Source organism: Herpailurus yagouaroundi, unplaced genomic scaffold (genome assembly GCF_014898765.1).
Source record: "Herpailurus yagouaroundi ecotype Mexico unplaced genomic scaffold, PumYag 186, whole genome shotgun sequence".
Classification (NCBI taxonomy): Eukaryota; Metazoa; Chordata; class Mammalia; order Carnivora; family Felidae; genus Herpailurus; species Herpailurus yagouaroundi.
The window spans coordinates 35,667,271-35,693,219 of NW_024412417.1; positions in this window are offsets into that span (position 1 = coordinate 35,667,271).

Consider the following 25,949-nt stretch of genomic DNA (forward strand, 5'->3'; position numbering starts at 1 on the left):
TCTCTCTCTCTCTCTCTCTCTCTCTCTCTCTCTCTCTCTCTCTCTCTGTGTCTCTCTGCCCCACTCACACTCTGTCTCTAAGAAACAAATAAGCATTAGAGAAAATTAAAAAAAAAAAAAAAGAATTAGGAGCACCTGAAGGACAAGATCAGTTTCTTATTCTTTCGCAGACCTAGCACCTGCCATCATAACACGCACTCACTGTTGGCTGAAGATGAAAAGGTAGCTGGTGCCATCCTTACTTCATAGATCATGACAGTCAGGCTCTGAGGAATAAGACAAACCTAGTCTGTCTGCCTCCAGCCCCTCCAGCCCCTCTCTTCACTAAGCCATGGCCATACTCAGCTGCCTCTTTTACAGAAATAATTTGGAACGACAGATAAGGTCATCACGCACATTTGTCTGAGGAGTGAAGAAGGCTAAGTTTGTCCACATTATGGAACAGATCCAGGCAGGTGCCCTCTGGTATCCTGTCATCACGCAGAGATGCCCTGGTTTACCAGCCCTAATCTCCGGAGTTTCTGGGCTAGTGATTCATTCATTCATTCATTCATTCATTCATCAAGGATTGATTGCAAACCTTGGCAAGGAGGAAACAAAACATAAAGAGACACAGGCTTTTCCTTCTGGAAGCTCACAGTCTGCCAACTGATGTGGGCTTGTACGTAAATAATGCTGGTATAGTGTGACACAGGTTTTAAAGGAGATTTGCCCAAGGGAGATCTCTCCCCCTGTGAGATGAGACAGCAGGATGTCTTCACTACTTTGGAGGCAAGAAGGAGGATCAGAGAGGACTTCCTCCAGAAAGAAAGGCTGGATCTGGGAAAGCACTCACTGGGCAAACAAGGAGGGAAAGGGCGTCGCTAGCAGCCAGAATAAAAGACCAGGAGGCACAGCTGAGCAGGAAGCCTGAGACCAAAAGCGACTGTGAGTGGCAGGTGTCTAGGCAAAGAGCTCAGAGCAGTGACTGTAGAGGAGGCAGCAGGAACAGCCTGCACAAGCCTCACGGGCAGCTTGCTTCATCGAAGACAATCGTAGACCCTGGAAGAATTTGAGGTGCGGCCATGATATGATCAGATTTGTGTTTTAGGAGCAGGGTGCACATTTCTCATCCACACACGAGCCCATTCAAGGGAGGGCACACTTTCTTTTCTTTTTCATCCTGTCAGCAACATTTGCCCCCTTCTTGTATTCCAGAAGTGAGCACGAGCTTGGCTCTCCTCCTGCTTTTCTGACGGTGCCTTCCCTGCTTTCTCAGTAAGTCTCTCTCTCTCTCTCTCTCTCTCTCTCAGACTTTCTAAACATGGATGCCTCCCCAGTTTCTGCCAAGAGTCAACTGCCTACGTTTTCTCTCCACTCCATCCTCTGGGGATCTCATGCACATCTGAAGCTCCAACACTGAAGTGCCTTGAGGGTGAACCCTGAACCCAAATCTCCAACAGGGTCTTATAATTCTGCCAAATTACCTGAACGTTGTTGGTCAACATTATTTATAAAGCCGTTCGAGAAGAGCAGATTTCTAGTCCTACAAGAGGGTTTGGCTAAGTCCTGTGATGTCACGATTGCCCCAAGTGTATCAAAGTACCAAACAAAGAAGTAAAAAAGTAGCATCTATGCATACTATTTTGCATATCAAACAGATTCTTCGCCCTCTTTAGCAGGTGTTTACTGGGAGTCTATTCAATATCCAAACCTGTGCTGGGCAATGCAGAAAATACAAGGGCAGCCCTTCAACCCTGTTCTTTCTTCAAAGGGCTTCCACCTCAGTGGGCACAGTACAGGGGACAAGGGGACATCGCGACCAAGAGTACGAGCTTTGTGCCTGCATCCTCGCCCCTCGCAAGCATGATCCTGGAGAAGGAATTTTACCTCTCTCAATCTCAGTGTCTCCATCTGTAAAATGGGAACCAATAATACATCCCTTATCGACTTGCGGCAAGGATCCAGTTCAGTAAAACTGTAAAGGGGAGTGTTTGGCGTGTTATAAATGAGCCACTGCAGGAACGAGTTTGGTAGTTCCTCAAAAAGTTAAACCTGGGGTTACCAGTTGATGTATGACCTAGCAATTCTGCTCCTAGGTGTGTACCCAAAAGAAATAGAAACACGTGGCCACATACAAAGACGTGGACGTGAATGTTCACTGCTGCATTATTCACAACCACCAAAAGGTGGCCCAACCGTCCATCAGAAGGTGGCCCAACTGTCCATCGATGGCTGAACGGATGAACAATTGTGGTATACTCATATTTGCCGTATTATTCAGCCATAACAAGGCAGGAAGTGCTGATACATACTATAATGTGGATGAACCTTGAAAACATTAGGCCAAATGCAAAGAGCCAGACACAAATGGTCACATATTGTATGATTCCATTAATTTGAAATATCTGGATAGGTAAATCCATAAAAGCAGCACAGATTGAAGGTTACCGGGGATGGGGGAGGGAAGAATGAGAAACAAATGCTTAATGGGCCCAAGGTTTCCTTTTTGGGTGATTAAACTAGATAGAGATAGTGGCTATACAATATGGTGAATGTGGTAACACTGGATGGTTCACTTTAAAATGGTTAATTTTATGTTCTATACATTTCACCTCAATTTAAAAACCAAAACAAAAATAAAAACAAACGAGGTTTCACCTTTTCCTGAGCCAGTCATGATCGTCAGCTTGGCATGAGATTAGCCCCGAACTCCACAGTGCCAGGGGCACCTGGGCAGCTCAGACAGTTGAGCATCCAGCTTCAACTCACGTCACGATCTCATGGTTTGTGGTTCGAGCCCTGCTTCGGGCTCCACGCTGAGAGTGAAGAGGCTGCTTCAGATTCCCTGTCTCCCTCTCTTTCTCTCTCTCTCAAAAGTAAATAAACATTAAAAAAAAAAAAAAAAATACCATGCCAGTCAGGCAGGAGCCCTTAGCACCTGTGCAGCCCTCGGGCCCAGGAGAAAGACAGGAGACTGTCCCTGCCCTGTGGAGCCCATGGACGGTCACAAATGCTCCTGAGCTCCGGAGGCTGGTTCTCTGGCTGTGCATCTCGTGCCCACCTACTGCAGTCTCTGTGCAAAACATTCAAAACCTCTGACCCTCCGTTTCCTCACCAGTGAGATGGAAGGAATAACAGTGCCAGCCGCAGAGATGTGAAAATGAAGGGGCAGAACGTTTTCCTGGGCCTCCCCCAACAAATTAACACAAACCCCGGGGGCTCGGGGCAGCAAACTTTATTCCCTCACGTCTAGAGACCGGAAGTGTGACCTCAAGCTCTCAGCAGGCCACGCTCCCTCTAGAAGCAACAGGGGAGAAGCCTCTCTTGCCCCTCCAGCTTCTGCTGGGTCCAGGCATGCCTTGTCTTGTGACTGCATCCCGGCCTCCACCTGCACGGGACCCTCTCCTCTTCCCCATGTCCATAAGCACACTTGTCACTGGATGTAGAGCCCAGTTGGATAATTCAGGATGATCTCCTCTCCACATCCTTACCTTAATTGTATCTGCAAGGCCCCTTTCGTCCAAATAAGGCCACATCCGCAGGCTCTGGGAATAACAACACAGACGGATCTCCTGGGGGGCCACCATTCAAACCACTCCGGGGAGAATCCAGATGAAGTGCTTCTGTAGCACTTAGTAAATGTCAGAGATGTCATCACCGTCCCCATCATTGTCACAATTATTAGCTAGGCCATATCTCAGCCCCTCTCGGGAACCCTTGAAATCTTCACCTCACTGGGGCTCCTCCCAGGCCGCAGACACTCTTCCTCCTTCATTAGGAGGCCTGATTTCTTCTGGTGCCCCCTTCCCCTTACTAAGTGAACTCTCACAGGGCTTTTTACAGCTCTCCTTCCTCATCACCAACCATCGAAAGCCTCCCCTATCTGGGTCCCACCCACTACTCTGATATTAGATCGTAGTCTAGATTGCCTGCATACATTTATGGAGCAGCCCCCAGCTACCTCTGCCCCATCCCTGCCATTGAGGCTCCTGCTTTCCTCCCACTTGCTGCCTCCAACCCTTAACAAGGGAGTTTATAAAAATCGAAGGCTCAGGCTGCATCCCCAAACCAACTGAATTGGAATTTCCTGGGAGTAGAAGACAGTCATTCAAGAATGGCATTGTCCCATACCCAGGCACTTGGAATGCCCAAGATACCCATGGGACTCTGCCCACTGTGCAGGCGTTAAAAGAAAAACATCGCACTTACTGGGCAGTCCTGGACCAGAAGGAGATATAGTGACACAGCCTGGGTTTTGGTGGCAGATTTGGGATCAAATCTTGCCACTGACTAAGCTCTATGGCCTTGGCCATGTTCCTTAACCTCCGAAGCTCTGGTTTCTTGTGTTGAAAATGGAGACAACAATGTTTACCTGAGAACTAGTTTGTATAGTGATGGATATTCACATCTAGCAGTGTCTGGACCATAATAGGAACAATCAAAAGCCCTACCTCCTGGAATTCCTCCCTTCCTCCTGGAATTTGCCAAAAGTTTAAATCCAATTTCAGACACCAAAACTGTACCTTCTATAAGTGGCCCCTGGAAAGGAATTGATTGTTTAGGCTAGATTCCTTAACGTTTTATTAGATAAGGGACGACTCCAGAAACCCACTCCTGGATTATTAAAATAGGGAGGGGAGGGTGCTGATTGGTCCTCAGCTTCCAGACACTTGGTGATCATCTGCCTGGTTTAACACAGGCAGCACACAGAGGTCTGGCCCTGTGACAGGCTACCAAAGCTGGTAGCCGTAGACGTTCTGTTGAGCAAGTTGGCCAAATTCTCCATCTTCCTGCCAAAGCAAAGAACCCAGAGGCGCTGGTTCCAAGAGGCTTGAACTTCCGGGAGAGCCGCAGAGTCCCTACTCCTGACCACCCAGTGTTTTCTTGGTCATCCCTACAAAGTGAGGGGCAAACTCCTCTGAGAAACCAGAAACCAGAACCCACCAGGCTGGGAAGTGAAGAACCCAAATCCTCTGCCTTTTGCCTTCCCAACAAGCACCCACAGAATCCTGCTACACCAACAAAAACTCAAACCAAAAGCCCTTTCCTTGCGCATCTCATCTTTTCATCCTTCTCATACCAGTTTGCAAATACCCTGCTGCCGTCCTTCTCCTAGGATACAGGAAAGATGGAGGGATCTTTGCTATCTTCTTCCAACTTTTTTCTCTGTCTCTTTTCCCCAGTGCCCAGTGGAACATCTGACACATTTATCCATTGATTTATTCAGCAAACATTTATGGAGCACCTGCTAGGTGCCAGACCCTATGCATGCTTAGAGATTGGCACACAGAAGACAATCCACCGAAGAATTGTTGAAATGAATTCAACTTATTTAGAACCCACCCATACCAGCCAACCAGTTCGCAGATAATATGTTGGCACAAGTCCCATGGGCCGTAACATTCTCATATGCCCTGAGCAAAATGTATACTTCCATGGGGAAGCCAATATCGGTACCTTAAACCTTCACCATAAAAGGAATCTTAGGGTTCATATAAAACCCTGGATCCCAACTCTGGATCCCCAGGTGATTCCAGTGTACCATCAGAGTTGAAAAACACTCATCTAGTCCAACCTCTCACCCAAAAAAAAAAAAAAAAAAAAAAAAATGTCCCTGCTATGTCTCCCCATTGTCTTTTGTATAAAATACCCAACTGTTTTGCCATGGTCTACAGTGCTCTGCATGATCTGATCCCTGCCTGACCTAACCCCTCTGCTCACAGTGCCCAGCCACACGGACCTCTCTCCATTCCCGAGAGCATCAGTCTGGGCCTTCACCTTTGCTGGTCATGTAGGACTTACTCAAGGCTTATCCCATCAGAGACAGCTTTTCTGAGTACGCAGTATGAAGTATAACACACTCCACACTCCACACACACATACACACAAAAGCACACATATGCACATACAAACACACACAGATGTTCTTGTACATCCCCTTTTGTTGCGCTATAACACCCATCACTGGCTACAACTATCTTTTTATCTGTTTCTTCACTTCTTTCCTGATTGACTCCACCATTAAAAAGGAAACTTCATGAAAGCAGGGACCTTGTGTATCTTGTTCACCACTGGATCCAAGTGCCTAGTGCATAGAAGACGCTTAGTAAGCACTAGTTAAAGGAATGAATCAATCAACAAATCAGTCATTGAGCTGGAGTCCCTACCTGCACACATCTAGTGACAGAGGGAAGTATCTTTCTCCCTCCCAAGGTGATCTCATGCCATTGTCGGCCAGCTGAGATTGTTAGAAAATTGCTTCCAGGGCACTTAGGTGGCTCAGTCAGTTAAACAGCTGACTCTCGGTTTCTGCTCAGGTCAGGATCTCACGGTTTGTGGGTTCCAGCCCCGCATCAGTCTTCATGCTGACAATGTGGAGCCTGCTCGGAATTCTCTCTCTCCCGCAATCTCTGCTCCTCCCCTGCTCTCTCTGTCTCTCAAAATAAATTAATTAAAAAAATTGTTTAGAAAATTGTTTCCATTGCTTCTTGGCCTTTTAGCTAAGATCGAGTGTAGAAAATTGTTTCCAACACCAAGCTGTTGCCTTCATCCTTCTCACCTCCTGCTACTGGGTTTACTGTCACTCCCTGCAGCCACCCCAAACAAGGCCAGTCCTCCTTACTCATGACAGGCCTCCAAATATTTGGAGACTGTTAAGTTTCCTCACAGCCTTCTATCATCCAGGTGAATAGCTTCTGGAAGATGTCATCAAGAAACACGGCCGTGTTGGCCTTTGATGACTGTGTCCATAAAACAATTCAACTTCCTGAATCTGTAAACAGCCTATGTTTTTATTTTCCAGAACAGCCGCCTACACGCTGCCAGGGTGGGGCCTGCATTTGCATTTTCCCCATCTCTGAGCTGTCACCACGAAGGTCCGAGTGTCCTCTTTAGAGGACCCCGAGAAATACGCTCCTGGCCATTATCAATTTCTACGAGAGGATCTTAGAAGCTACTTAAAGACAAAAAAATTTTAAAGAGGTACATGGGACGAAGTCCCCACAGGAGCCCCCTGCTGTGTGGGTGTAAGAAGGGAGCATAGAATTTGTTTTCCTTCAGATTCTACCTTTATCTCCTCTGCCAGGCCTCCCCCATCACCCTTTCTGAAGTAGCATATACACCCCCTCTCCATCCTCTACCAGCCAGCGCCTACTATCTGGTTCCAATGCTTTGTTTTCCTTAAAGCACATGGTCCTATTTATCTACTTAGTCGCCTGTTTATTGTTCCTTCAGGTAGAATGTAAGCTGGGTGAAGACAGGGACGTTACCTGCCTTACAAAACATGGTATCACCGGGGCTAAAATGGCAGCCGGTGCCATGACGGTGCTTGATAGCCAATGAGAGAAGAATACAAGGTTGCCTCAAAGCTTGGGAGATATCGGACAAATCAGATTCTCAGTTTCCTCTTCTACAGAATGGGGAGAGAAGACAGTAATCCCCTCCTTACCAGACAACGGGAAGGCCCAACTCAGACGATGTCTGTGGAAGCGTGTCACCAGCTGAAACTCCATGAGATGTTCAGGGTTATGGCGTCATACACAGGCACACACAGGGCTGCATTTACAAGCAGAAAAAGTCAGTGGCTGCCCCTTGAGTGTGATTTGAAGGGCCTAATTGCCCTGAACGAGTCTCCCTTATTGTTTTACTGTCTCAAAATTCCACCATGAGACATTCCTTTCAGTAAAGGCATCGTGTTTCCACTAACAGAGAAATGCTTCCCTCGATCTGCAGATGGGAGGGTAGAGATAAGGGAGGAGAAGATAGCTTTCTTTCTCTTTACCACAGCTATTTTCCTTTCAGCCCTGGAGTCTTGCTAATTTTTACAACACTTCAGATGCAGGAGCCTGGATTACTTTCACTGCCAACTATTTTTAAAATGGAAGGATAAACTTCACTATCATCAGCCTATCTTTCCAGCTTGGCTTAGGACTTCGGAGGCATTTTCCATCTGGACCTCAGTTCTGTCGCAACACACATTCCATAGGAGGAGAACCTCACCGTCAAGTGTTTCCTGTCTGTCTTGCCAAAAAAAAAAAAAAAAAAAAAGGACTCCAAAGATGAGACTCCAGGCAAAGCTTTGGCCCAGACGGGTCCAACAGGATTATCACTGTCTGGAAGCAGAGGCAGGGGATCCCCTGTGCCTTCAGGAGTGGCGGGAAGAAGTAAACTTGGGAGAAGCCTTGACCAACTCCCCGTGGTGATGCCTACACCCCAACTAGCCCAACTGTCTGCCCTTCCCCATGCCATCCTTCCTGTTCCTGAATTCCGACCTTGGTGCTGGCTGTCCCTCAAAACCCAGTCACTTATTTAACAAGCAGGGCCTTAGCTCCTGCTCTGAGCTGGGGTCATACGTGATCTCTGTCCGTCAAGACTTCAGAACCAAGTGAGGGCCCCCGAAGAAGATGGCAAGCAGGACGCACGGTGACAATTCCAGGATGCTGGGGTACTCAGAGGAGGAACATCGAAGGGGATCATTTAATAAGGTCTCAGAAGGTTTGGGAATGCTTGTGAGAGGAGGGGGTAAACTGAAGCTTAAAGAGTAAGTGTGAGTTGGCCCAGGACGGAAGGGAAGAAGAGCACCACAAAACTTCGGGGAACAGAATATGCAAAATGAGAGAAGGGCATCTTCAGGGAAGTAGAGGAGGTTGGTTTGGCCCGAGAGAAGAGAGTATAAGGCAGGAGCCAAGAAGGGCCTGGAACAGCAAGTGGGGTCAGATGATGAAAGCCCCACAGGGTATGCTGAGGGGGATGGGCTTATCGCTAGAATATCATATCCCAGAAGCCACTGAAGGATTTTTAAATGATCAGGGTTGCATTCAGATAAATTACTACAGCTATAGTTTGGAAAACGGATCCTGGGGAAGGAGGCCAGATGGAAGAGTGGAGAACAAATAAGAAGCTATGGCAAAACCCACCCAAATGGTGGTGACATCTGAAACAAGGCAGCAGCAGTTCAGGGAATGAGAAGAAGCTCAGTTCAGGGCATGTTGAGACCCAGGGCTTTGGTGCCATATGGACCTGGGTCTTTATCTTGGCAGCTGGACCTACTCATGTATCCCCGGCAAGGCAACGAGCTTTCCACACAGTCACTTTATCTGGAAAAGAAGATAATAATACCCAGCTCGTCAGGTTGTGAAGATTTGAACTGCAAATGTCAAATGTCCACTGCGGTGCAGAGTCAGGCACACAGTAGGTCTTCAACAGAGAGCAGCTTTTCTGTTTATCTCTATCATTGAAGAAGAGAGAGCCAGCATTCTAGATCTGCCAATATTCCGCATTAGCAACCCCAGTTCTGGTGGTTATGGGCTACCCAACGCTGTATGCAACTTGAAACCTCGTATTTCCTCCTCAATAGATGTGGACAACTTATAAAACATGCCATCGTCTTAATAAGGAGAAAAAGCAACAGCAACGTAAATGACCATCAACCTACAGGTATCTGGTGGATGCCCTCTGCATGCATAGCCCTGCACTAGAAAATGCAAAGACCCAAAGAAGAACCCAGCAAAGTACTAGATATAATATCTGCCTCAAGACATTTACCAACTGGTTGGGGAAATCAATTAGAAACCCATGAGATCCTGGAAGAACAATATCTCTTTTCATTTCTTATCTTAGAAGAATTTTTTACAGCTTTTGTCCCTAGTGACCTTGCCTTCCTTCCTGAAACTTGCTATACCTGGATTTCCAAGGCACCACCCTACACTAATGATTTTTTTTTTCCATTCTCTTTTCTTGGTTCTTCTTCCACCTGCTATCCACTGTTGGAGCTCCCCAGGGCTCTCTGGTCCTCTTGTCTTCTCACGGCACACAGCTCCTGATTCACAGCTCCAAGTCATGGCTTCATGGACCCCTGTGCCAAGTTTATGGCCGAGCTGCAGCCCCACCTTCCAGGCACAACCCCTAGGTTTCCCATGCACATACCAGACCTAACATTTTCAAGGCCGAAGTCATTGTTTTCTCCCCCTCCAAACTCTTCTTCCTGCAGGCCAGACCCAAGTTCATGCTTTTACTATCTACTTGGCTGTCCAAGTTCTGCTTTCCGAGTGACAGATAGCTCAGTGGTTATAAACCGCAAGTGCTAGAACCAGGCTATCTGGGCTCAGGTCCTATTTCCCTTTCTGATTTGCTCTGTGATACGTAAATTACTAACCATCTCTGTGCCTCAGTTTCCTCACCTATAAAATGGGTACTTCAGTAGTACCTATCTTATAGAGGTGTTGGGAGGATGAAATGAGTGAATATTTACATAAAGGGCATCACACACATCATGTATGGCACGTTACGTGTGATATATAAAGGTTTGCATTTATTACTGTTATCTCAGATTCTTGCTCCTTCCTCAAACCTCTGCAAATGATTTGCCCTCAACTGCAGCAAATTCCTGCTGCTTAGATCCTCACTTACCCATTCCAGTTGCTACCGTCTGTGTGCGGGCCTTCCTTATCTATGCTAGAAGGTCTCAAAGCAGCTGCCCCTCGTCCTACACCTCCGCAGGGAAGGGCCCCAGGGTGGAGGCCCCAAAATCACCTGGCCGGTGCTCCTGAAACTAATGCCAAGACCTTCTAAGCATCAGATGCTGTGGTCCTAGAACCCCGGCATCCCATCCAGGTCAGCATGAGTCCGTGGAGGTCCTTAAAATTCCCCCCAGGTTGGGATTCTTCCTACTTGGTTTTCCTGCCTTCAGCCCTCCCTTATTCCCTGGTCCCTTTCAGTCTCAAGACAGGTGAGACTCAACTTGGCCTTTGACTCCCACTTGCTCTCCCCGAGGACCCCTCCTTCTGGATTGATAAGGGTGAGAACACTCAAGCCCCAGATAAGACCTCAGCTCCTAGCTCCTGCCCCTCCACTCCCTCCGGCTCCACTTTGAAGTTCCCAAAACCCTGCCTCTGTGGGCTGATTGTGTTATCTTCACAGCCAAGGTGAGAGCGCAGAGAATGACTTTATGGTTTCCTGTAAGCGGCTCTCCCCAAAGTCATGATTTCTTATAAGAGGAACAAAAGGAAGTGAGGGAGTTGTGACGGAAGGAAGCCCAGCAGTTTTACGGCCATTAGAATGCTATTCCTCGTGGAGTAGAGGCCCCATGCGGGTTTAGAGAACGGAAAGGAGAGGGGTTTAGCAGGTATTTGATACACGTTTAGAGCAGTGGTTCTAAACCAGGGGTAATCTTGCTCTCCAGGGAACATGTGACAAAGTGTGGACATATTTCTGATTGTTACAACCTGGAGGCATGGGTGCTACCAGCATCTGATGGGTAGTCCCAAAAGATTCTCCTAACCATCCTGCGATGCACACCACAGCTACCCACAACAAAGATTTATTGGGCCCAAAATGCCAATAGCGCTGTGGTTCAGAAACCCTGGGTTAGAGAATGGAAGGAAAAGGGGAGGGAAAGAAAGATCCTTCTGCTAACCTGAAGGACAAGGAGCCAAACCATTTTGTTTGCCGCTCTTTAATTTTTCCAGTGTCTACACTACTCAGAGGTCTCCGATCCCACTCTGATTCAGAAAAGGGTACAGCAAAGTGGGATCTATGGGTTTCCTGACACACACATGAAAAAGCACACACGTTCATGGTTCTCAGAGATGTTATTCCATTGTAGCTCTGTCCCTGGTAACCTGCCACATTTGGGCAAGTGACCTCAGTTGGCCTTTCTGCACAAGGAAGGAGAGGGACCCAGGGCTCCCTGGGAGACACCAAATTCTTTAGGACACAGTGGGTGCTCCTGGAAGCAAGAACCGGGGGGACCTTCAAAGGGGTCAACCAGGTGGGCCGAAGAGCGTACAAGTCCTCGAGGAAAAGAGGCACCAGAGCCAGACCCTGGACAAGAAAGGGTGGGCGTGATTTAGCAAACTGAGAAGGGAAAGAGGTCTACCTGCAGAAGCAGTTTTGGAATGGAGATGAAGTGTCTGTCTGGCACACTGCCGATGCTCGCAAATACCGCCTCTTTCCCCTGAAGAAGATGAGGCGAGTGGACAAAACTAAATAGACAGGGACCCCGGCCAGGTCATCTGACAGCTACCGTAATTACTGACAGCACCCCGTAGCCCTCGGGAGCCCCCCTCTGGATGGGAACGCTGGGACAGAGCACCAACACCGTCTCCTTCAGTCGACCCGCCATATTTCCAGGTATGAGAACCTTTTCAACATAATTTCCTCATGATTTTACTCTTCTCTCTATTGTCAACCCACTGGCACATCAGAGCAAAACTTTTTGTCTAAATCCTGTAAACTATAAATGAATGTGTGTTTTTGTCATCACAGTGCCCATGCATTGTTGTTTTTTCTTTCGTTCTTTTCACAGACCATTTTTTACATTGCCCCAAAAGTTCTCTGTGTTTCATCAATTCATCCCTCCCTCTCCTCAGCCCCTGGTAACCCCTGATCATTTACTGTCTCCATAGTTTTGCTTATTTGAAATGACATATAGCTAGAATCGTAGAGCTTGTAGCCTTTTCAGATTGCCTTCTTTCACGTAGTAATATGCACTTAAGCTGCCTCCATGTCTCTTCGTGCCTTGATAGTTCATTTATTTTTAGCACTGGGTAATATTCCCTTATGTTGTCTATAATATTAATATCTATAATATTCTATTCACCTACTTAGTGAAGCACATCTTGCTTGCTTCCAGTTTGGGCAATCATAAATAAAGCTACTATAAATATCTGTGTGCAGTTTTGTGCGGACGTAAGTTTTCATCCATGCGCTTTCGAGAAATGGCCATATATGTGTGAGGCACCTTGTGCTCTGGTCTCCGGGTAATGCTCCGAGGAGAAAATGATGACTGGGTTTCCTGGAGAGACCCAGTAGCCCGCCCCTAGATCCTTGGCTACTGATAAATAGTAGCTAAAACAAATTCATATTTCAGATCATCCAAGCCAGGCTTCAAGAGGGAATGTGACAGGTAGACACTCATAGTTCTTTACTGACAGACTCCAAAGGATAGCCCTGGGCTCCTGCCTACTGGCTGACTCTATCCCCTCCCACCCCCACCCCTTCTTCTTTCAGATACCTTTGTCTAAAATCCCTCCTTAGACTAGGGGCATGCCTCGGCCAGTCAGAACAACCCAGCAGCGTGGGTAACTACTGAGTGTAGTTAAAGAAGAGTCACATTCCTTCTCTGACAGATAAGTCCCTAGAAGGATCTTGCCAGCTCTGAGGCAGGGAAGCATAATGACAAAGGCCCTGAAGTCAGATTCCGTCCTTCATTTAACAAATATTTTGGAAGATCTATCTGTGTCGGACACCATTCTAAGAACCAGCCATGGTGGGGAGCAGGGTAGCTCCCAACACCCAAGTTTCTGGCCGCCACTTGCCAGCTGAGTGACCTTGAAATACAGTTCATCATCTCTGAGTCTCAGCTTCTTCATTCGTGAAATGGGATTTTTGTTAAGTATGTGCCCTATACAGGGATTGAGATAACATCTGGACGTTTCTTGGCCAATGCTGGCAAATCATGAGCACACAACATAAGTTAGCTGCTAATATTAAGAGACCAAAGGAACTGGGAGAGTCCTGGTGGAGATTTATCTTAAAACTCTGAGACAAGTGGATTGTAGGGCCTCCCCCCACGAAATGACACCAAGAGGAAAAGCAGGCGCTTTTGTTTTTAATGTGAGTGCTTACAGACTGGCACAGACCTCCCTTCTCCTAACTTCCATGCAGTGGCTTCAAAGAGAAAATTTTTCCATTTGCCCAGAAGCTGACCCACCCTTTCCTTTGCTTATTGAATAGCCATTAATGACGAGTGTGCCTCCCATCCCTCAGAATCCCACTTATGTCTGGGATGGTTACAGTGGTAAAGACACCTGAGCCTCTCTGTAACTGCATCTCGAAATCCAGGCCCCTCTGAAGCCAAGCTCTTAGCTTCAGCATTTATAGGCATGCCTACAAACTAGGACTAGGATATAACAGGAAGCTTCTATACCTTTGACTTTTACAATTGCTTGTGTTTTAAATTCACAATACTTTTCAAGAGCTTAAACAAAGAAAAAACCCCTTCTTGTATTGATTCAGCAATGGGTCTTCTTAGGCCTGGGCTAATGGAGCACTCAGAGGCTTTTTCATTAGATAAAGTCTGCCCCTTTCTGCTTGAGATTCTTGTGTCCATAGAGAAGTCTGCCTTTGTCATTCTAAATAGCTATTAAGGTCATAAAGAATCAATGGGGCCTTCATCAGCCTATGGGCTTCCTTTGTCTTGTCAGTAAGACCCTTTGAGATGATGGGCTTGACGTTCACCTGAAGATTCTACTCACTGGTCTGGCCAAAGGCTTGAGGCACAGCCAACACCATCACACCTGTCATTGGACCTTGGGAAGCCAGGTCCCAGTTATGTTAAAACTCTGAGACAAGTGGATTGTAGGGCCATGTAGGGGGAGCCCCTACCATATCCTAGGGGTTCAGGCATCCTTGATGGCAGTGCATCCTTATGGCTCAGTGCAAAATGAGGCCACAGGCACAGGATAATAAGAATCACGCTCTTACACTGGGTGTTGTATGGAAACCAACATGATAATAAATTATATTAAAAAAAAAAAAAAAAGAATCACACTCCTTGTACCCAGACGAGGTAGAGGGGCAGTCATCATATCCCCAAAGGAAAGTTTTAGGAGGACATGAGGTGAGCCTTTAGAGAATGAGTACAGAATTCCAGAAGTTCTCTGCATCCTAACAAAGCAAAGATAACCATAAATCCGGAAAGTGCCCCAGGCACCGTGATTAACAAACCCAAATCTGCAAGGTTCCAGTGGCCCTCATTGTCTTTGAAGTTCCTCCTTTACCTCCAGGTCATGTCTAAATTCCTTAACCTGGCTGTCGAAATCCTTCAGAAGTTGCCCCAAATCTAGGCAACTTATCGTGACAGCAAGGCCACAAGATTATAGCACCCGGAGCAGGAGGCACCACGTCGGAGGCCTGGCTCTGGTATTTCACAGCACTGAGTGCTGGGCAAGTCTCAGCAGCAGCCCTGTGAGGTGGTTCTTACGGGAGAGAAAAGGGAACAGCAGCCTGGGGGCATCTGGTGACTTCTAGGATTTATGGGATAGTCAAAGGCAAACCGGGCGGGGAGAACAGGAGTTTGCTTCCCGAACCCTGTGTGTGCTCCTTCCCTTAAGCCACACCTGCCCCTTCCCTCCTCAGAACATCTAACTCACGTTCTGTACAGGTCTTTTTGTAGCTTTTGCACTTATGAAAGCTTCTGCTCGTTGACATCTTGAGCTTTCCTTACTCTGTGCTTAGATGCCAGTGCCTCTTTGCATCCATCATCTGTCCACACTTTGCCCGTTAGATGCCCTTCGGAGAGACGATGCAGGAGGATTTTCCATCGATGCAGGAGGATTTTGTTCTCCCGTGAGAACGTTCACTAATTCTCCCATTCCACTTTGTTTTCCTTCTCCCTGACCATGAACCCAACCTCAACTTACAGAAGCCTGAAATTTTCATCAAATAATTATCTATTGGCTAGATAGACTAAAAATTTATATATATAATTTATGATATATAAAATATGTTGTTATATATATCATATTAATTATATACACACATTTTATATGTACCCTGTAATATAATATTTACATTATAAATATATCATATATACACATATATAATTTATATATACACACATGCAAAGGACTGAAGTCCGAGTGCATACATAATCAACAAATAAGCTTTCAACATAGCCCTGAACCCCCTAACTTGAAGGGTGACCCCCGCACACATGAGAAGAACCCTTGAAGCTTTAGTCAATAGAAGGGGAAAAGATAGGGAATGATTCCCTCTCTCCGTTCTCCAAAATGGGTAAGTCAGAGGCTTGGAGGCACAGAGGAGAGATTTGAGAATGAATGAGGGGAAAGCACAAGAATGAGGGAAAAACGGGGTGCCTGGGTGGCTCAGTGGGTTAAGCGTCTGATTCTTGATTTCGACTCAGGTCACAATCTCGGGGTTCATAAGTTTGAGCGCTGACAGCAAGGAGCCTGCTTGTGATTCTCTCTCTCCCTCTCTCTCTCTCTCTCTCTCTCTCTCTGCCCCTCCCCCACTCACGCACACAAAATAAATAAACTCTCTCCAAATAAATAAACTTTTGACAAATGCGGGAAACGAACTCCGATGTTCTTCCTTTCTTCCTCAAAGACTACTCAGTCTGGGTCATTATACCGAGCGTGTTAACAAACACCCCCCCAAGTGTCAGTGCTTTCACACAAGAGAAGCTTGTTTTTTCTCTCCTGTAACAATTCAGTGTGAGGACTCAGTGGGCACCTGTCCGAGTGGTCCTGCTGAAGGCCCTCTCGCACACAGACCCACGCAGACACAGGTGAGGGGAAGCACGTCACCCCTGCCCCTTCAGAGCATCACAGAGCCCAGCCCGCAAGCTACTCAAACCATCGAGTCCTCTTTCCCCAGCGCCTTCCTATCCTGATGGGGATGAGGGGCTCATGACGTCACCAACTGACTCCCGACCACCTACTTTGCAGAGGTTTTTCCAGGCGGTCCGTCTCATAGCACATTCTGGTATGTGATAATCTGTTCCCTTAGGGTCTCAGCTCAAAGTTTCATGTTAACGTCCTTTTATACAACCCTTTACTGTTCTGTAACTTCCCCCTGAGCAAAGTGCCAATCTTTTCATCTTTGTCGCCCAGCCCCAGACAGAGTGCTCGAGAGCCATTGGTGGAATGAAGGAACTAATGAACTGACCGACGTTGGAGAAATATGCACAGCACGTTTCGCAAACATTAGGACATCAATCTGGCTGGAGTGGAGCTTGTTGAGGAGATGATCAGGAACTAAGCTTAGAAGAAAGCTCAGACGTGTTTGGAGCAGAGAAAACTATAAGTGACAGACTGAGGAACAGATTGAAAAAGCATGTGCACCAGGAACACATGGGTCCAGGCGGACACCTCGCTCTGTCACTAAGGTTAACTGTGGACCAAAAGCCAGTTACATAAGCTCTCTGGCTCTCAGCATTCTCATTGTTAAATACATACCATCGTTCCTATCTGGTAAAGTTTATGTGAAGTTTCATGGAAACAATGTATACAAAGCATCTGCTGCGGGGCTTATCACACAGTGGATAATCGACATGTGATCATAATTATAATTTAAAAGCCATATCTGAGTGCTTGCTGGTCTCATGAAATGACACACAGACTGTGTCAAATGCTTCATAGGCACGATTTCGTATAATCCTCGTACAAACCCCACAAGATGGGGAGGAAGTCAGCCTGGTTTTAACACAAGGAACTGTACTTAAGTGCCTTGCTCAAAGTCACAAAGCTAGTGAGAGACAGATGGGATTTGGACCCACATCTCTCTGCAGAGCGTGCTGTTAGCCTGACACCCCTATGCATCTTTAATGAAGCATCATTGCATATCTCCCATTCAGAAACTCTAGGAAACAAACAAGAAAGAGTGCCAGATCTCAAGGAGCACACCATGCTAAAAGCAATTACAAATTCTCTTTTCTCGATTAAAAAAAAAAATGGTGATGTTGGAATCAAAATATTTGTTGAAAATCTCTAAGGAAATGGGAAAATGTTAGTATGTTAGTATGAGTGGACCTCACCCTGTGGATAGGAGCCCGTGGAGAGGATCAGAGGAGGGGGTGTGAATAATGCTGGGAAGCTCGTGAAGTGCTTTGGGAAAAGCGGAGGCAGTAGGTTTCCAAAGGTTTGGGGAGAGCTGGGTTATTCTCCCGCAGACCTCCCCCCTCTTCTTCCCACGAAAAGTAGAACAAGAATGCTAAGCAGAGAAGGAAAGGCAAGATACATGGGGATACTGTGCAAGGGCACCCCACCAAATTCACAAAGCCCAAATCCCAAAGAGAAGACCACCGCTGAGCTGGAAAAGCAAACAGAGAAAGCCTGAGTAAGGCTGACTCAAAGCATGCTTCATCTGACGCTAGGACCAAAAGCAAGAGTGACCTGGATGTTAAACTCTAAAAAACTTCCAGAATATATTACTAAAACGCCAAAGGCTGACACTTAGGAATACAGATGGCAAGCATCAGGCCATCCGGATCTAAGTCATGAGCCCAGGATGGATGGCCAGACACGAGGGCTGGACACCTTTGAGGAGGTCTGTCAGAAGAGCTCCCAGAGGTCCGGTGGAGCCAATGGGCAGAGTGATCAACTCAAGCTCCTCCAGTGGCTTAAGCTTTAAACAGACCTTTCGCAGGACTAGCTGATAACAGCAAAGATAATAAGAACAGCAACAACAACAGTATTGACTGTGTGGGGCACGGAGAGTGTGCACCATACATAACACTTTGCATAGATGAGTCAACTTAACCCTTATCACAGTCTGATAGACTGGCTATTTTAATCACCAGTTTAATAAAGCTACAGAAAACAAGACACCCTGGTGTTGAATGACTTGCCCGAGGTCACACAGCCAGCAGGGGCAGCACCTGAATTCCTAAGTCCCTGCTGACAATCATTCTGCCATATGACACATCTTAGAGGGCCAGGAGCTAAACCAGAGGCCAGGATGTAGATAGGAAGAGACGGTAGCATGAACAACAAGCAAAAGAGGGAAAAGACATTGGGCTCTAGAAGTAGAGTGCTCAGCTCTAGTCTTTGTCAGCTAAATGACCTTCAGCAGGTTACTTCACATTCCTGTTTCTTAGTTTGCTCATCCATAAAATGGGGATAATAATACCAACTACCTCCTAGAGTTGTTGCAAGGAGTCTTTGAGTTAACAACGCACAAAGCACTTAGAACAGTATCCAGCACTTGGCAAGTGCTATTTTAGCTACCATGGTTATTAAGGTGGGTGGGCCAAGCTGTGTGTTTGAGACTCCGTTCTTGAGTGCCAGGATCCGATGGTCTCACAGGAGCTTCAAGGAGCCACTGTGAATTGGAAGTTAATTCGGTTTTCCTACAGTGAGGCTCGGCAAACGCATGGATTTCCCTCTCCTAATAGGGTTTGAAAGCAGAAATGTTCTATGTATAGCAAGCAAAGATTTTGAGGTCTCTTACAACATTCTGGTAGCAATGGGGAGAACTGAGATCTTCACAAATGTTGGAGGTGGTGGTGAATTCACGGAAGGTTGAAGAATGTTCCTGCAGAGAGCCAATCAATTTTCTTATTAGTTTGTAAGAAGACAGAAAAAGGCATGCTTGCCCGGTAGGCAGGTGACTCCAAACTCGAAGACAAAGCAAATGCATGGGATGATTGACAGATAAATGTTCAAAAATTTGTCAAGGGGGGAAGGAGAGTACATGTCCAGGGATTGATGCAAAGTCCTGCCCACATACTTTAAAAATTTAGGCTGAGGTCTGGATGAGAGGACTTAGCAACTGCCACTGAAGAAGAGGAACAAGAAGAGAAGAAAGAGAGAGGGAGAAGAAAAGGAAGCAAAGGAAGAAGGGGGAGGAGGAGGAGAAAGAGAAGGAGAATTAGAGTCTAAGTGCATGCGCCACGCAAGCAACCATGGGAAACAGAAGCCCCAAAACTAAACAAATCCTGCCAATATTCATCAAACGTGCAAGCCCTTAACAAGAAGGCAGAGAGAGACCTGAGCTCCGAAGCAATCAGGTCAGGACCAAAGTGCCAGGTTCATCCCCAGGCAGTGCTTCCATGGAGGAAACTAGGAACAGACCCAGCTGCGTTCAGGAGAGGGGACAGTATCTCAAAGCCACATCACACCTGGAGCAGCTGATGGAACAAGAGGTGTTCTCCTTGGGGAACCAAATTCAAAAGGGACCAGGCCAGTTATCTTCAGTACTCAAGGGCTGTCATGAAGACAGGGATTCAGCTAGCGCTCTGTGGTTCCTGATGCAGAGCTAAGATCAAAAACTAGAAGCGAAAGGGTGGAAATTTCAACTCAAAATATAAGAATGAAGAAACCAAGGCTGTTCAAAGGGGTAGATGATGGGCTTCTTAGTGGTGGTGAAATATCTGGAGATGTTTTGGGATCATAGAGAGTTACACAGGCCACCTCTCCAGTTGCTTTCCAATCTGAGATTCCGCCATCCCTTGACATGGCGACAAGGACTGTTCCCAATAGGCAGCAACAATAACTACTGGAATTTGTAAAATTCTTTGTGGTTTACAGGTGTCTTTCCTCTACGTTATCTAAAAGAATACTCTATATACTGGGATCATGGCAAAGAGGAATTTTTTTCATTAATTGGCTTATTTACTCATTCAACAGATTGCTTTCGCATGCCTGCCATGTTCCAGTCACTGTTCTAGCTACAGAGGATACCGTTGTCTAAAAATAAAGCAATCCCTCTCTCAGGGGGTTTATAATACAGTGGCCGGAGATGGGCATACGTCAGGTTCTGTTAATCTCTGTAAATAAAACTCAAGCCATGAAAAGACATAGAGGAAACTTAAATGTGTATTACTAAGTAAAAGAAGCCAGTCTGAAAGGCTACAATACTGCAGGATTCAAAATATGTGACATTCTGGAAAAGGCAAAACGATGGAGACCATGAAAAGATCAGGGGTTCCAGGGCTTGGGGGTGGAAGACAGATGTATAGTCAGAGCACTGAGGATGTTTAGGGCAGTGAAACTGTTCCATATGCTACTCGCATGGTGGGTACATGTCTTTATACATTTGTGAAAACCCACAGAATGTAGAACATGAAGAGTGAACCCTAATGTAAGCTTGGACTTTGAGGGATAATGATGCATTATCATCAATTGTAATAACTGTACCACTCTGGGGTGGTAGGGGTGTTGATAATGGGGGAGGCTGTGCACAGATGGGAGATCTTTTTGTCTGCCTTTTAATTTGTCCTGAATCTGAAACTGCTCTGAAATGATAGCTAGATGATGGATGGATGGATGGATGGATGGACGGACGGACAGACAGTTGATAGACCGACAGAGCAGGAAAAGGAGACTGAGCATGACAGAGAGAAAGTTCTTTCAGGTGGGTGTTCATGGAGGCCTCCCTGACACAGGGACTTTTGAACAGAAATACGAATAACATTAGGGATAATGCAAGGGCAGAGCATTCCAGGTGGAGGGAGCAGTGTCTGTGCAGCCCGAGGAAGAGCCAGGGCAGCGTGTGCTGGAGCAGTGACAGCAGGAAAGAACCAGAGTGATCAGCTCGGAGGTGCAGCAGGGAGTCAGGGCACTCATCAACCTTGAGAACCACTGTAAGAACTTTGAATATTGCTCTGAATATGATGAGAAGCTGCTGGAGGGTTTTGAGCTAAGGAGTCCGACAATCTAATACAGATTTTTAAACTATCACCCAGAGAACAGGCCACCAAGGAACACAAATGGACGCAGGAGAGGAGTTAGAGACCACTGCAGTAGCTGAGGTGAGAGATGAAGAGTTGATGCCCACAGTGGAGGTGGGAGAAGTGTCACATTCTTCCTGCATTTTAAAGGGGGAACCACCAGAATTTGTTCATGGGTCCAGCGTGAAGAGAAGAGACGTCAAGGATGAGTCTAGATTTCCTAACTGATCACTTGGAATTGAAGAAGGGAATAGTGATTTACTAAGAAAGGGACGGAGGCACGCCCTTGGTCTTGGGAGAGACCAGGAGTTCAGTGTTGACCATGTTACGTTCGAGATGCCAACTGGGCAGGCAGTTGGATATAAAAGTCTGGGGTCTAGAGGGGAGATATAGGTTTGAGCTAACACTTTGGAGTCTTTGGTATACGGATGACATTGTAAAAATGTGCAACACTTTGGAAACAGGAAAAAGTAGAAAGGCAAAGACAGCTTTGCTGGGGTCCTCCAACATTTAAGGATCCAAGAGGTGAGGTGAGGAGGACTTATTGAGCAAGACTGGGAGCAGCCAGCAAGGTGGAGGAGGCCCCAAGGAGAGAGAGGCTCTTGCAGCCAAGTGCGGGAGTGATTCCACAAGGAGAGGACAATCATTTGTGCCACGAGATGCACGGGTGGGCGGGTAAGGCCACTTGAGGGTGGCGACTGAGGCTGAGGCTAAGAACGCTGAACTGATGACTAGATTTAGCAACAGAGAGGCCACGGGTGATCTTGATAGAAGCTGGGTCTAGTGGAGTCCTGTGGCCAAGGCCTGCTTGGAATGCATTGAGAGGGAGTAGGAAGACAGGAAATGCTGACAAGTCCAGACAATTCTTTCGAGAATTTTTCTACAACTCTAGGAAAATGGGACAGTTGCAGGTGGGCGTCCAAAGTCAAGGACAAACTCCAATGTTTTTTATACTACTTTCCAAAGACCACACTTGTGGAAAAGAAATGTTAATTTCTGAGGGCTGGAAATAATCTATCGATTGATCCATGCTGACTATTTAATTATGTAAGGGTCTAGAGTAATGAGGCACTTCCTTGGATGTGACACACTGACTGCCCATGGTTACAGAGACCAAAGAGGCCATGTTAAAAGTGTCCCATGCTGAGGTAGGTGCAACACCAATTATCTACAATATTCCCAGAGAGGAAGGTAGGGACCTAATTTTTTTTTTTTTAACAGAGCAAGTATATAGGACAAGGAAAATACCAAAATTAAAATTCTGGAAATCTTATCAAATCATTGTTGAAAGAGAAACACTCTCCTCAGCAATCTCCAGTGCTAAATTAGACACAGGCTGGAGTCACTGAATCCACAAACTTCCTTTAAATTTACATCCATTAACCCATTTAAGCCCCACAACAGCCCAGTGATGTAAGTATCTATTGCCCCTTTCAAACTGCTGTGTAACAAACAACTCCAAATGTAGGGAAATAACAGCAACTACAGGCAAACAAAATCTGTGGGTCAGGACACACATGGGGCACCGTGTGGGAAGGCTCTTCTCTGCCCCATGATGTCTGGGGCCTCATGTGAGAAGATTCAAATGGCTAGGGGTCAACGGCGGGGGGCTGCCCGCTATCATCTACAGGTTCATTTACTCACATGTCTGGCTCCTGGGCTGGGATGGCTTCAAGGCTGTTGACCAGAGACCCCTCCACAATGTCCTCGTCATGGTAGTTGGCCTCCTCCTAGGCATCTTAGAGCCCCGTGAACAACTGTTCCAGCAAATGAGGCAGAAGCCACGTGGTCTTCTATGACCCGACCTCAGAAGTCACAGGGTCACTTCCTTTGTACTGTGTGGATCGAGCAGTCAGTCACAAGGCCACCTAAATCCAAGGAAACGGGACACAGACCTCTCAAAGGACTTGCAGCCACTTTTTGAAGCCACCAGAAATCTATTTTGCACAGGGAGGAAAATTAGCACAGGTAGTTACGTCACTCACCCAAGGTCATAGAGCCGAGTGGTGGAAACTTGGCTTGGCTTCTTCACAACCTCTCCTGCCTGACCACCCTCTACAGAGGACAACCCCTCTGCACCACCCCCCCAACACACACGCCGACCGCACAGCTTCATGGTCTCTACAGCACCGGTCACTCCTGCAGGACCCAGGAACACGAGGCCTTGGTCTCGTTCACACTCATGTTTCTGTCCCTCAGGACACCGCCCGACACACAGTAACTGCTCCAAAAAATTGCCTCGTGGAAGCCAAATTCTGTTTATTTGGCCCATACCAAATATTGAAAGAAACTCTGACATCCTCAGGAGGTCAGACTTTTAAAATTAAGCTCTGCTCAACGACAAGCCTCCAATATGGACGTTGTAAGCCCTTCAAACACTCTTGACTCTCTGTACAGACTCTTGGGTTTATCTCAAGGAGGCATTAGGTGGTTTTGGCGCTTACAACATTGTTTGAGAGGCTGCATATTCAGGGATGCACATTTTAGTGACGTAGGAAAAGAAAAGCTGCGCACACACACACACACACACACACACAAACCTACTCTTCCTAAGTCCACTTCGTAAGAGCCTGCTGTTCCATCTCTACCTGCTCAGCTCACTTGCTGAGATCCTCCCATCTCTCACTCCTGCTCTGCTTCCAACATGAACCCCCCCGCGCCCCACCCCCACCATGCCCCTACTCGGGCCCTTGGCCCAGACATCCTCAATCCTCAGATCCCACCCACCCCCCACCCGCACAATGCTGTCATGTCTCCTTGCACTTCTGTCACTTTTATGGAAATGTGTTTCCTTCCACCCTTATTTTCCAGGCTCAAATTAAGCATAGCCTCCTATAGTGGGCTGAGTGGTGTCCCCCCCCCCCCCAAATATCCATTCCTAACCCCAGAACTTGTGAATGTTACCTTATATGGTAAAATATTTGCAGATGGGATAAAATTAGGGATTTGGAGATGAAGACGCTATCCTGGATTACCTGCGTGGACCCAAAATGCCATGACAAGAAACCTTATTACAAGCAAGAAGCAAAGAGAGAAGAGGTACAGGGAGGAGGAGAGGCCATGTGACCAGAGAGGCAGAGACTGCAGTGATGCGGCCACAGGTAAAAACAAAAACAAATGAAAACAAAAACTACCCGCCAGCAGCCAAGCTGGAAGAAGCAAGAAGGATCCACCCCTAGAGCCTCAGGAAGGAACTCCAACCTCAGGACACATAGATTTCAGCTCAGTGCAACTGATTTCCAACTTCTGGCCTCCAAGACCGTGGGAGAGTAAGTTTCTGTTGTTTTAAGCCACCAAGTTTGTGCTCATTTGTTACAACCAGCAAAGGAAACTAACAAGAAAACCTGCCCTGACCCCTACCACCCCCACCCTTCCTCCAAAGCCTCAGGGAGGTGGTCCCAGCTGCAATCCCAGCTCCCTTCCTGCAGAGCTCTCCTACCAGGGGACACCAACTCCCTGCCTCCAGGGGACAGTAAGTAACATCAACGTGTGACGTGGCTGGGTGGATGCAGTACAAACCCGAAGGGCACTTGTCCCCGAAAAGCCAGAAAAGTTAGGAACCACAATAGAGAGATGAGCAAGGAATATGACTTACTGAAGAGGATCTGCAGATGGCCAGGAGGCATACGAAGAGGTGTTCAGACTCATTAGTAATCAGCAAAAGAATCAAATGAAATGAGACTTCATTAAAGCTGGGAAACACCAAGAGTTGGCGGGTGTGGGGGGGGGCGGGCAGGTGTTGGGGAATGTCGACACCCGACACCTGCTAGGGGCAGCAGCGAAATGCTGCAGGGGGGGGAGGGGAGAATCAGATACACATGCAACCATATGACCCAGCCCTCCCTCGCCTAGATGTGTTTCTCCAGAGGGTTCCTCCCACCGGCCCAGCAGGGGAGCATGGCTTGCTTTGATTGTCACAGCAGACGGCAGAGAATGGAAGCACCTGTGTGGCCGTCACTGGAGAAGAGAGTGGGGGCACACAGCGGACACTGACCCCAGCATAGCTAGCAGCAGTCAGGAGCTGTGACACACACACACACACAACGATGCGCTAGATCTTAAAACCCAAGGCTGAATCCAAAAAGTAAGAGGCGGAATGAGATCTCTGAAATAGCACCGTTTATGTAAATTAAACTGTGCGCGCACAAAGCGCTATATATCACAGCAGAACACCTACAGACAGAAAGATAAATGCCACATACATGACAATGTTGCCTATGAGAAAAGGAGGATGGGCATTAAAGGGGAAAAATAAATAAAAAGATAAATAGATGCAAACATAAACGAGCCGGGTTTTGCAGGGACGGGCGGTGTGAGGATGGTTACGTGCAATTAACTGAGTTTAATTAACTCCACCGTCTGCATCTGAGGATCGGGTTAAAAGAATAAAATAGCACCTGCTCTTTGGAGATTTGGGGGGAGAAACGCCTCCAAATTTTTGACTCTTCCCCTCAGTGCCACAGAAATGATGCTTCAGGACTTCGGGGGCCCGGCCCTGAAAGGGATTTCCCCTCCCAGAATACTCCCCTCAGACCCAGGAGTCACGAGGTGAGATTGGAAACACAGCCTCCTGGAGAAGCAGAGGGAGATGATGCTGGACCGATGGTCCCGGCTGAGCCCCACCTTCAAGGGCGCCAGATGTGAGTAAGAAGCCGTGCTGGAAGAGAACCCCCTCGCCCACCCCAACCACAGCCCCACCAGCCCCCAACCGCTGGAGGGGCTTCCAGAAGGTCTTACCGGCTCAGACCCCAAACATCGTGGAGCGAAGACATGC